The sequence below is a fragment of the Schistocerca serialis genome, chromosome 1 (assembly GCF_023864345.2).
Source record: "Schistocerca serialis cubense isolate TAMUIC-IGC-003099 chromosome 1, iqSchSeri2.2, whole genome shotgun sequence".
NCBI classification, from domain to species: Eukaryota; Metazoa; Arthropoda; class Insecta; order Orthoptera; family Acrididae; genus Schistocerca; species Schistocerca serialis.
The window spans coordinates 1,059,122,689-1,059,133,351 of record NC_064638.1 but is presented as its reverse complement, the minus strand read 5'-3'; the positions used below and the strand labels follow the sequence as shown (position 1 = coordinate 1,059,133,351).

At 39.7% G+C, this 10,663-nt stretch overlaps 1 non-coding gene across 1 annotated transcript; it reads left to right on the top strand.

The window, feature by feature from the left end:
- The first annotated feature begins 618 nt into the window (after positions 1 to 618).
- Trnas-cga (transfer RNA serine (anticodon CGA)) lies at positions 619 to 693 on the top strand. Its single transcript has one exon. It is a non-coding gene; the product is annotated as a tRNA-Ser (tRNA).
- Positions 694 to 10,663: the final 9,970 nt, after the last annotated feature.

Sequence of the window (10,663 nt, the reverse complement as noted above, 5' to 3'; positions counted from 1 at the left end):
TTCATCTGTGGGACAACACAAAACAGATTCGTACGATACTGCAGTGCCCGTGTTGTTCAGACACACGATACAATCCAGAATGAGATTTTTACTCTGCAGCGGAGTGTGCGTTGATATGAAACTTCCTGGCAGATGAAAACTGTGTGCCGGACCGAGACTCGAACTCGGGACCTTTGCATTTCGCGGGCAAGTGCTCTACCAACTTTTTTTTTTTATCTCATTTTGTTCGCTTTTGTTCATTGCATCTGCTCGGGGCGAACGTCGTAAGACATCCATTTAAGTTCGTTGTTGATCGATTCACTCAGTTTTTTTTATTACAGAGGGCAGCTAACCCTCTGACCGAACACGCTGAGCTACCGTGCCGGCAAACCAACTGAGCTACCCGAGCACGACTCACGCCCCGTCCTCACAGCTTTACTTCTGCCAGTACCTCGTCTCCTACCTTTCAAACTGTACAGAAGCTCTCCTGCGAAACTTGCAGAACTAGCACTCCTGAAAGAAAGGATATTGCGGAGACATGGCTTAGCCACAGCCTGGGGAATGTTTCCAGAATGAGATTTTCACTCTGCACCGGAGAGTACTGGCAGACGTAAAGCTGTGAGGACTGGGCGTGAGTCGTGCTCGGGTAGCTCAGTTGGTAGAGCACTTGCCCGCGAAAGGCAAAGGTCCCGAGTTCGAGTCTCGGTCCGGCACACAGTTTTAATCTGCCAGGAAGTTTCACACGATACAATGTTCGGACAAGCGTGCACTATCGTAGGTATCCGCCGACACCGGGCAAGCAACTTTCAATTAAAATGTCTACTCTGTATGCGATTGTACATAATGAATGTATGGGTCCAGGTTGTAGACAAGGGATTGACGACATGTGATGGTTTGGGTCTGGCGTGAGTTTTGCCCGGATGCCTTTTTTTCTGTACTGTTCATTGCCTTCGGTCTGGGCGGACGTCACAAGACATCCGTTCGAGATGACCGTTGATTTCTTTACTCAGTTTTTTTATTACAGAGCGCGAGCAGCCCTCTGACCGAACACGCTGAGCTACCGTGCCGGCAGATGCCTAATGGTAAGGCTACCGCTCGTGATTAGCGGGAAACCAGAGTTCGAGTCCCGGTTTGGCACAAATTTTTATTGCCCTCATTCCATTAGACAGCTGTTAGTTGTCCATATTCGCAACTGCGAAAATATTTCACACGATTATATTCTTCCCTGCATTACGACGTTGTTGTTTCCATAATTATTGTTCAATTGTGTGTGAAATCTTATGGGACTTAACTGCTAAGGTCATCAGTCCCTAAGCTTACACACTACTTAACCTAAATTATTCTAAGGATAAACACACACACCCATGCCCGAGGGAGGACTCGAACCTCCGCTGGGACCAGCCGCACAGTCCATGACTGCAGCGCCTAGACCGCTCGGCTAATTACGCGCGGCTCCACAATTATAACAAACCACTAGTTACAGAGACGAAAACCATTCTTACATATTACTGATACAAGCAACCAATAGGTTTAGAAAAGAACAACACAGTCTCAAGCGCAAGCGCATTTATAAACGTTTTTATAATAATTTATTATGTCGAGATCGCCTAATAACTAAAGTGTTCACGTTATTCGTTTTGGTAATTTATTGTCGTCCTGAGATGTGATTAATATACCAGATGCTTCGCACATAGTAAAGGAGCAGTCTCTATTCGTTGACATATTTTATACTACATCATGATGTTCAGAGTGCATAACTCGAATTTGTCTGAACATCACGAGTTTAAGGGTGTAAGACAGGGGTGTAGTCTTCCTCCCCTCCTGTTCAATCTATACATCGAAGAAGCAATGACGGAAATAAAAGAACAAGAGTGGAATTAAAATTCAAGATGAAACGATATCAATGATAAGATCCGCTGATGACATAAAGAGACTGGCTACACTACGCTCGTCCAATCTCTTCTCGAGTATTGCTGCGCAGCATGGGATCTTTACCTGGTAGGATTGACGGAAGACATCGAAAAGTTCAAAGAAGAGCAGCTCGCTTTGAATTATAGCAAAAATGGAAAGACAATGTGACGGATATGATTCGACAGTTTGGGTGGTGGTCATTAACACACAGGCGATTTTCGTTGCGGGGTGGACGTTTTCACGTGGTTTCAGTCATCTACTTCACCTCCGAATGCAAAAATATTTTCTTGATTCCCACATACAAGGGAAGAAATTATCATCGTAATATAATTAGAAAAGTCAGAGCTCGCAATGAAGGATTTAAGTGTTCATATTGCCCGTGTGTTACTCGAGAGTGGAACGATAAAAAAATCGCCTGAAAGCGGTTCGCTAAGCACCCAAGTGTCAGTTGCGCAACAGTCATGTAGATGAAGGAGGTTTGGAACAGTTCCTGGCAGCTAAAATTATGTGTCCAACCGGTGTTCCACTCGGGAAGCTTGACCTTCCCGCGGAACGTCCCTACCAACTGAGCTACCCTGATAACTCGCGAACGGCCCTCTGAGCTTCACTTCTATCAGTATGTCTCTTCTACACCATATATTTCGCAGAAACTCTTTTACTTCATGGACGGAAATTCCTGGAAGAGACCATACGCCGACGAAATGAGATGGTACCAGCCTAGGCAATTTATTTATTCTGGAAACTGATTTAAAGTTCTGGAGTTACTAAAATTAGCGAAAATATGTACTCACATTAGGAGAATGTGGTTGCACGTGTAAAGGGAACGTCACACAGTGCTAGATGGCCATTGAAACAAGTTTCTGGCAGTATTTTGGGGAACTGTGAAGAATTTCTAAAGGACGTTGGATTCTGGGGTGAACTTGTCTAGATCACCCCTCCCGTGTTTCGATCCTTAATCAAATAGCCCACACAGCAGACGTCGCAGGAATTTCGCACATGCCCATCTAAGATTGTAACTTGTGTATTTCCATGATAAGAAAGTCTACTAAGGATTCTCAGGGAACTTATATACCTGGCAAGTCACTGTAAATCTCTTCTGGCATTACTTCCGGAATGTCATATTTTAATTATTATTTCTGATTCGCCACTTGAACTACGTAAATCTTTAAAGAACTCGTAAAACGATTGTATCATTTTCTCTCTGTTGTTACGTTAAGAGGTGAAACATTTTGTTTCCCAGCATAGTTTGTTTTGTTTGTCGTTACTTGTTTTCAGTTGTTTCCCTTGCGGAATTTCCACTGGACTTTTCTTAATTTATTCAGCATATGGCTACATCACAAAGTAACAGTACAATCACTTCAAACTACAAACTAATATCCATGCCACGAATATAATGTACTGATCCATCTGTCATCACCAGAAGCTCTGTTAAGTAGCCAGGGAAAGCTTCAGACGACAAACGTGAATAACATGGCGAACGGTCTGCTTCTCAGCGCCACAGTCACAACTGGGGCAAAAATAGCATACCTCCCATTATGGGGTCTTGCACCGTTAAGAACCGACCAGATCTTGAGCGGCAATTCAAAGCCAGGTGGCTTGGTCGACATGCACAGTATCTTAAGTCGTTCGTCGTATTATTAATCTGCCATGTGTGTTTCCAGCAGTCACCAGAATTAAAGCCGTTTTCAACTAACATTATTTTGGTTTCCAGGGGTGTGTGACGAGAGCGAAGCCTACCTTTGCTGTTAGTTGGCGTGCCTGCATGAACAGGGAGTTTAGGATTTCTTTGTACTTTTTGGACTCCTGTACAAGAGCACTTTCCCGCGGCAGAGATAGAGGTGGCATGTGTCTAAGTGTCGGCAGACCGAAAAAAGGAGTCGGTATGATGATACCAGTTATAAGACGCATGGTATGGTTGAGCACTATTCATCCATGCTGGTGAGCGAAATTCCACAGTAAGGTAAACCAATCCCAGAGCTGAAGTCCGGAATGTTGATGCTGTCACAGAGTTTCTGTAGGATGTTATTTCGAGTTTTGTTTTTGGCAGCATTTTTAATTGATATTTTTTGTAACTGAGCGTTCTATCATCCTTCATATTTATAACATCTTCTCGAAGTCACAAATACTTTTTTTAAAATTTAGCATTCCCCTGTTATCTATTGCTGCAAATATGTCTTCTTTCTAAGAGCAGCATTTTACGACTGAGAATCTTTTTACTTTCGTCATCACCATAATTTTAACGTATTCACCATTAGCATATGTGGTCATCTAAAGTACTGTGTAAAGTCGTTGTTTGAGGATGTTACTAAAAATCTCTGAAAGCACTTGACCGATTTTGTGCAGATTTTTACATGACACACTAATGAATATTCAGACGGATATATGCTGTATATTTATTTAAAAACAGTTTACAGGTTTTCTTTTTAAGACTGACTGCGAAAAAGAAATATTGTTCTCTGCTCTGGTGTGAAAATGTGCGATTTTGTTTTCTTTCTTGGAGTCAGTTTTAACAACGACAGGGAGGTATTTAAACTATTGCACAAATTATTTCTCTCATATGTAGTCTTTCTCGTTATATATTTTTAAAACCAAAACTCTACACACAACAATTTGCTGCTACGTTTTCTTTCTCACAGTCGGTTTTCACAGAAAAATAGGGAACCTGTATTTATGGCTTAATGGCTTATTATTAGAATACTACCGTGGAATCTTAAAATGCAATAACAATAAACAAGGTTCGAGGTCAGAGGGAGAGAGGGTAGAGAATATGGACAGAGAACGGCCCGAAGAGAATCTGATAGACGGAGAGAGAGAGAGAGAGAGAGAGAGAGTGAGAGAGAGAGAGAGAGAGAGAGAGGGGGGGGGGGAGGGAGATTAGGACTTGTATCCTGTTCCCATACATATTTAGCAATTGAGGTGCGGTAATGCGTTACCGGTTCGCTAGTGTTATATAAATATTTTACATCCATATTTACATAATCTTCATTATTTAGATGCGGGACTTGTAGTTTAATTTAACTTAAAACTCATCCCTAGTCTTAAATAAATTCTCATATTCTTTCTACAGACATCCTGCACCCTTCATATACCTAACTTTGTAACTGGTTTTAACTTGTGTCTTAAGAGTCTGTGATCATTTTGAAAGTGGTTTAAGACTGTCACACGTTGTAGGATCAATTTATGGTATGATTATAAGTATCCCACTACATTTTCAGTTCCATTTGAGAATTGCAAGCCCCATTTTGTATTTGTTTTATTGTAGAAGAACATGGTCAGGACAATCATGTCGTCCTTCAACAAAAATTCCACTAAGGATCAATTATTTAGTCAAGATTCTAGCATAAATAACAGCAGATGTTGCAGTTGTGATGTAGGCAGAAACAAAGCATGTAACATTCAAAGAAAAGGCGAGAGTTGAGACAGAAATGTGATACACTGTGCTGGATTGTACTGAAGTATTAAATGTAAGTGTAGATTATTAGAGTCGATGAGAGAAAGAGAAAGAAAAGTTGGTAGCAGAGGCTATTGAATAAAAAACAATGTGGAGAAATGAAAGAAAAACAGAAAGGTATTTTCTGTAGTCACAACATTTCGTGTGTTAATGTGGAGGTAGTACATTAGCTGTACTTGAATTCCAGGATTCTTTTCAATTTTTGTATTGTTGAAATGGAAACTATAGCTTATGAAATAATGAATAATGTATTAATATCCATCAGAAATATTAGGCCCTGACCTAAATGGTGAGTGATAGGGAGGGGGAGGGTCTCCCTTTTGCTTAGTTTTCAGCTATCAAGACAAGTGGGTCTAGGTTTTCAACATCCATTAATTGTTCTTGCTTTCTTCTGAAACTGAATTAATACGTTCTTGTATTTAAAATAATGTCTAATGAACTGCATAAAGTAGTTCTAGGTTTGAAGAAAGAAAAGGCGCCAGGATATGATGGCGTCTCAATACATGGTGTCTCAAGCTAGGGGCAAAATACACAAAATAAACTTGCAAAATTTTTCACAGAACGTTTTTGGACGAGCAGATTTCGCTTACGCTTGAGCCATACTGTAATTATTATACTTCACATGAAAGGAGACACGAAATACTTTTAAAAAACCATAGCTCTACTAGTCTCGTTAAGTAAAGGACATTCGCTAATGTTATCAGAAATCGCACGGGTAAAAATAAAATTAAATAGGAAGGTAATAGACTTGCTTAAAAAAAAGGATACAGCAAGCTAGACCATTCCCAAGCCCTGCATGAATGTAAGGGATGTAGTAATGATTCCGATTCTCAGACTGGCAGCACGGCAAGGAGGTTCCATATTGTTAAAACTATATGCGGCAGCCCTAGAGGCGGTTTTCACACCCTTAAACTGGGAAAACGAAATAAGACCATATCTCAATAACCGCCTGTTGTGCTGATGACACAGTATTGTTTACCTCTGGAGCATACAGCCTTAAACAAAAGATGAGCGAAATTAAGACAGAAAGCTTGGGCGTAGATGTGAAAATAACTTATGGAAGACTAAAACGAATTTTTCCAAGCGGAAATTGTACAAATTACAAAATGTAATTCCGCCGTTGAGGACAACACTTAGATGGGGAACTAAACTAGTAAACACAAGAATAAAAACCAGACAAGTTACTAGCAGGACTCTTGCTCTGAGGCTTCTGCACAAACTTCATCATGTATACATTTTATAATTTTGTGTGGCTTAATGACCTGGTGCTAGTCATTCTATGGGACGTTAGCCACTGTGGTGACTTGCGTGTCCCTAACTCATTCCAGATACCCAACTGGAAAATGGGGCGTTCCAGTTTAACGTGGAATTCGAGCCACGTGTTGTTTCAGGTGACTCATCACATCGCTGAGTGATGGAGTTAGGTAAAAACGAAGACTGATAAATCTACAGTTTAAATGCACGTGCTTTACCGCTAAACTACGTGGAGAAAAAGGTTCTCAGAGATTTACTTTGTGTAATTTTTACAGTGAGTTTTGTTTATTTAAACCTAAAACAACCCGTTTTGCTTCCAACGTTAACTAAAGTTAACCCTGTCAAGGTTTGATTGTGAAACCCAAAAGAACACAAAACACAAAGAGAAATCCGGCAAATAATTTGAAAACGATGACGAAAGAGACTGTAATTTGATTCAATTATAAATGAACAGCTAAAAAACTTCCATTTTTTCCATGAGTATGCCTAATATGACGTCCTACTTCATGTAAGTACAGTTTACATAGCTGACAAATGTCAAAGGCAGAGTCCCCCGCGATAGTGTGCCTTTCACCAATAGCTATTGACAAACTTTGCCATGAGTGTGCCGTAATTTGATGTCCTACTGAACGTAAGCACAGTTTACGTAGCTGACAGATGTAGTGTGCCCTGCACCAATAGCGAGAAAGCAGCTTTGCTATGGTTGGTCGGCAATCGAAATCTAATGGCGGACGCCACAACTTACGTGGAACATGTCATATCACAACAAAATACGTAAAATCATCTGACAAAAACGCTGACTACACATCCAAAAGCACAAACCTCCAAAAGATACGCTAAAACACACGCAATATCTACAATATAACAAAAAATAATGACAGAGATGCTAAACAGTACTCATTGCTGTTACTGGTGGTTCAACAATGTGAACATAGAAATACTGTTTGTAGAAATTACATTTATTTAAGGAAAGCAAATATTAAAAAAAGTTTGTTTCAAAAGAGGAAGAAATTATAACTGAAATGGTGTGAAATGTTGGTAATTTCCAAGAATGATTGCTTATCGAAGTTGCGTGGTCCATACGATACATATCGAACGTGCGATTGTAAATCGATCATGCGACTCTGGAGGCGGGTGTTATAAGTATGTTTACGGTAGTCACGACAGCAACGACAAAAGAAGAGCGTTACAAAAATGCTTGTAATTGCAAAGGAGAAGACTTTCCTTACTCGTCGTCAGTGTTGTCATTATGTGAAAGTCCATTACGGTGGTCTGGATGGATGATTTGGAAAAGTCGAACCATGTATTCGTCCTGATACGCGTTCATTTTCCGCACTGTCCGCAATGAAATTGTAACGGTATTTCAGGATCGAAACTATTCTTACGCAGTTTGACACACTTCGCACCACCGCGTCTACACAGTCCCTCCTGTCCTCGTCCGGTAGCACTCCATATTCGGGACAAAACGTTGAACAATTTTCTACGCAGGGTAAACATGGAATTAGATTTTTCCATGTGAGAGAATCCGCTGAAGAAACGTCAAGTACACCGAACATCCCACTCACTGCCGACATAAATCGTCTGGGTTTCCCTAGCAACTCACAAATAATTCGCGAATGTATGTAATTTAGAGCAACTAAGGGACGACGAAAAACAGATATAATTTACGATCACAAATAATTGATCATAACGCCCGCCACCTGAGTCGCATGATCGATTTACGATCGCACGTTCGTTATCTATCGTTTGAACCACGCGACTTCGATAGGCAAACATTCTTGGGCAATTTTGCAGTTTAGGGGGTAGGCCTACATGCGCTGATCACGAGAAAAGTACCTATTTTTGAAGGTAACGATTACTTCTGAAGATATAAGCATATATATGCACGGAATACAAAAAAAAAATTTATTTCAAAAATTGTGTGCTACAGTTATATCTGATGCGATCGTCACCAAAAAAGTACTTATTTTCATATGGATGCAAAAAAAATTTCAATTAACTGTCTGAAAAAATACTTTTATCAAAAATGATGTATTGCATATGTATGCACGGAATTTCAAAAACATTTTTTTTGCAAAAAAAATGGAATTAATAACAAAATTTTCTCAAAAAATCGTATTTGTTTATTTTGCACAGATATACATTAAAACTCGAATCACAGATTAGATAGAAAAATCTATCCTAATGCTGCAAATTAACTTGAGGTAGCTGTTTTTATCTAATCTGTGATTCGAGCTTTAATGTATATCCGTGCAAAATAAACAAATATGATTTTTAGAGAAAATTTTGTTATTAATTCCATATTTTTTGCAAAAAAAAAAACGCGTTTCCTTCAAAAATAGGTACTTTTCTCATGATCAGCGCATGCACCCCCTAAAATCCATAAGCATCCATTCTTAGAAATTACTGAAATGTTTAAAGAATGTTACAGGGAGAGAGCGCTTTTCGTGGCAGGTTACCTTTTTGTAGCCGATGCGTTGTGTCGTCAGTGACAGCTCGTTGGTGCTGGCGGTGTAATTAATATAGCTCTTTCAATCGTAAAATTGCCATGGCTACTTACTCCTGCTTAGTAAGCCTTCTTCAAGCGGTAGTATTATCTTCCATTGTATTCTTTTAGTCACAGATCGGTCGGACGTAATTGTTCGTGTATAAATCAAATTCGTATGTGTGCGTTTACAACATTCCTTGCACACACGTTTTTAATGTTCCAAACACAGTTTTGAAATAGTATACAATTCACTTTTTACGCCGACCCCAAAGTTACAGTCCGTTCACTTTATAGCAATCACGATTGCAAGTTCCAGTGAAAACAGTACCACATATCACAAACATTTCTAAATTACGACAATTAATGTTTTAACGCGCGTGGCAGCACACTGAGTTGTAAATCGGATCGTAACATTGAAGTACATTACTTTATGCAACTGTTATATGCAAACCGTTCAGTTCTTACGACGACAATCCCTGTCTTCTTATGTATGTATTTTCACGGCTGTTTAATAGAACTCCACGAGCTTACACTATTGACGCAGTCTAACCTTTTGTTTCAAAACGTCCACGTTGAAATCTTGTTTGAAACGTGACCGAAAAATAAAAACGCGTCCAAAGATTTTCGTACGTTTCCGTCTATCCCGATTACACAAGAAGCGCCTACGTTACACCACTGGACGCCCACTAGATGACTTACTGTTCGACTATAACTATCGATGTCACACTCACATCATAGTTCATACAACAGTGCTGCATATTACATTTATTTTCGCACAGCGCATTCCACATAAGCCTTCCAAACATGGTCTAGCATGCACCGAAGTTTTGCGTACTCAGTTAATAAGATATTAATGTATCAAAAGTAAGAAAAACGTAGTTACATTTCATGTTACAGAACAAAAGAAAAAATATTATATACCATCAAAGATAAATGTACAGAGTAAATGAAAAGGAAGAAAAGAGAGAAGTAACAGAAAAAAATTATCCCTGGTACTTATCAATATCTTCTCAACCACCAGGCCTGACACAGATTTCGATTACTGAGTTTGCGAGTATCGAAATATGTGACATATCTGGCCGTATTTTTGATTGCATTGAAAAAATTGGTTCAGATGGCTCTGAGCACTATGGGGCTTAACTTCTGAGGTCATCAGTCCCCTAGAACTTAGAACTACTTAAACCTAACTATCCTAAGGACATCACACACATCCATGCCCGTCGCAGGATTCGAACCAGCGACTGTAGCAGTCGCTCGGTTCCAGACTGTAGCACCTAGAACCTCTCGGCCACCCCGGCCGGCGATTGCATTGACTTAGATGCTTAAATTAATTACTCCGCCAAGGGACAGTATACATTAATATGTGAATTTCATCTTGATATTTCTATTCTTTCGTGAGGGAAAGATAGAAAGAGAGACAGACGGAAATCAAAGTGATCCTATAATAGTTTCCTTTTTACCGATTGAGGTACGGAACCATAAAAATGACTACAGGTGATTTTGATAAAGTAAACAGAGCATTAAAGGCGAAGCTTACGATGTGCAGTAAATGAAGAATTTGCACCCATTGAGTGTTACCA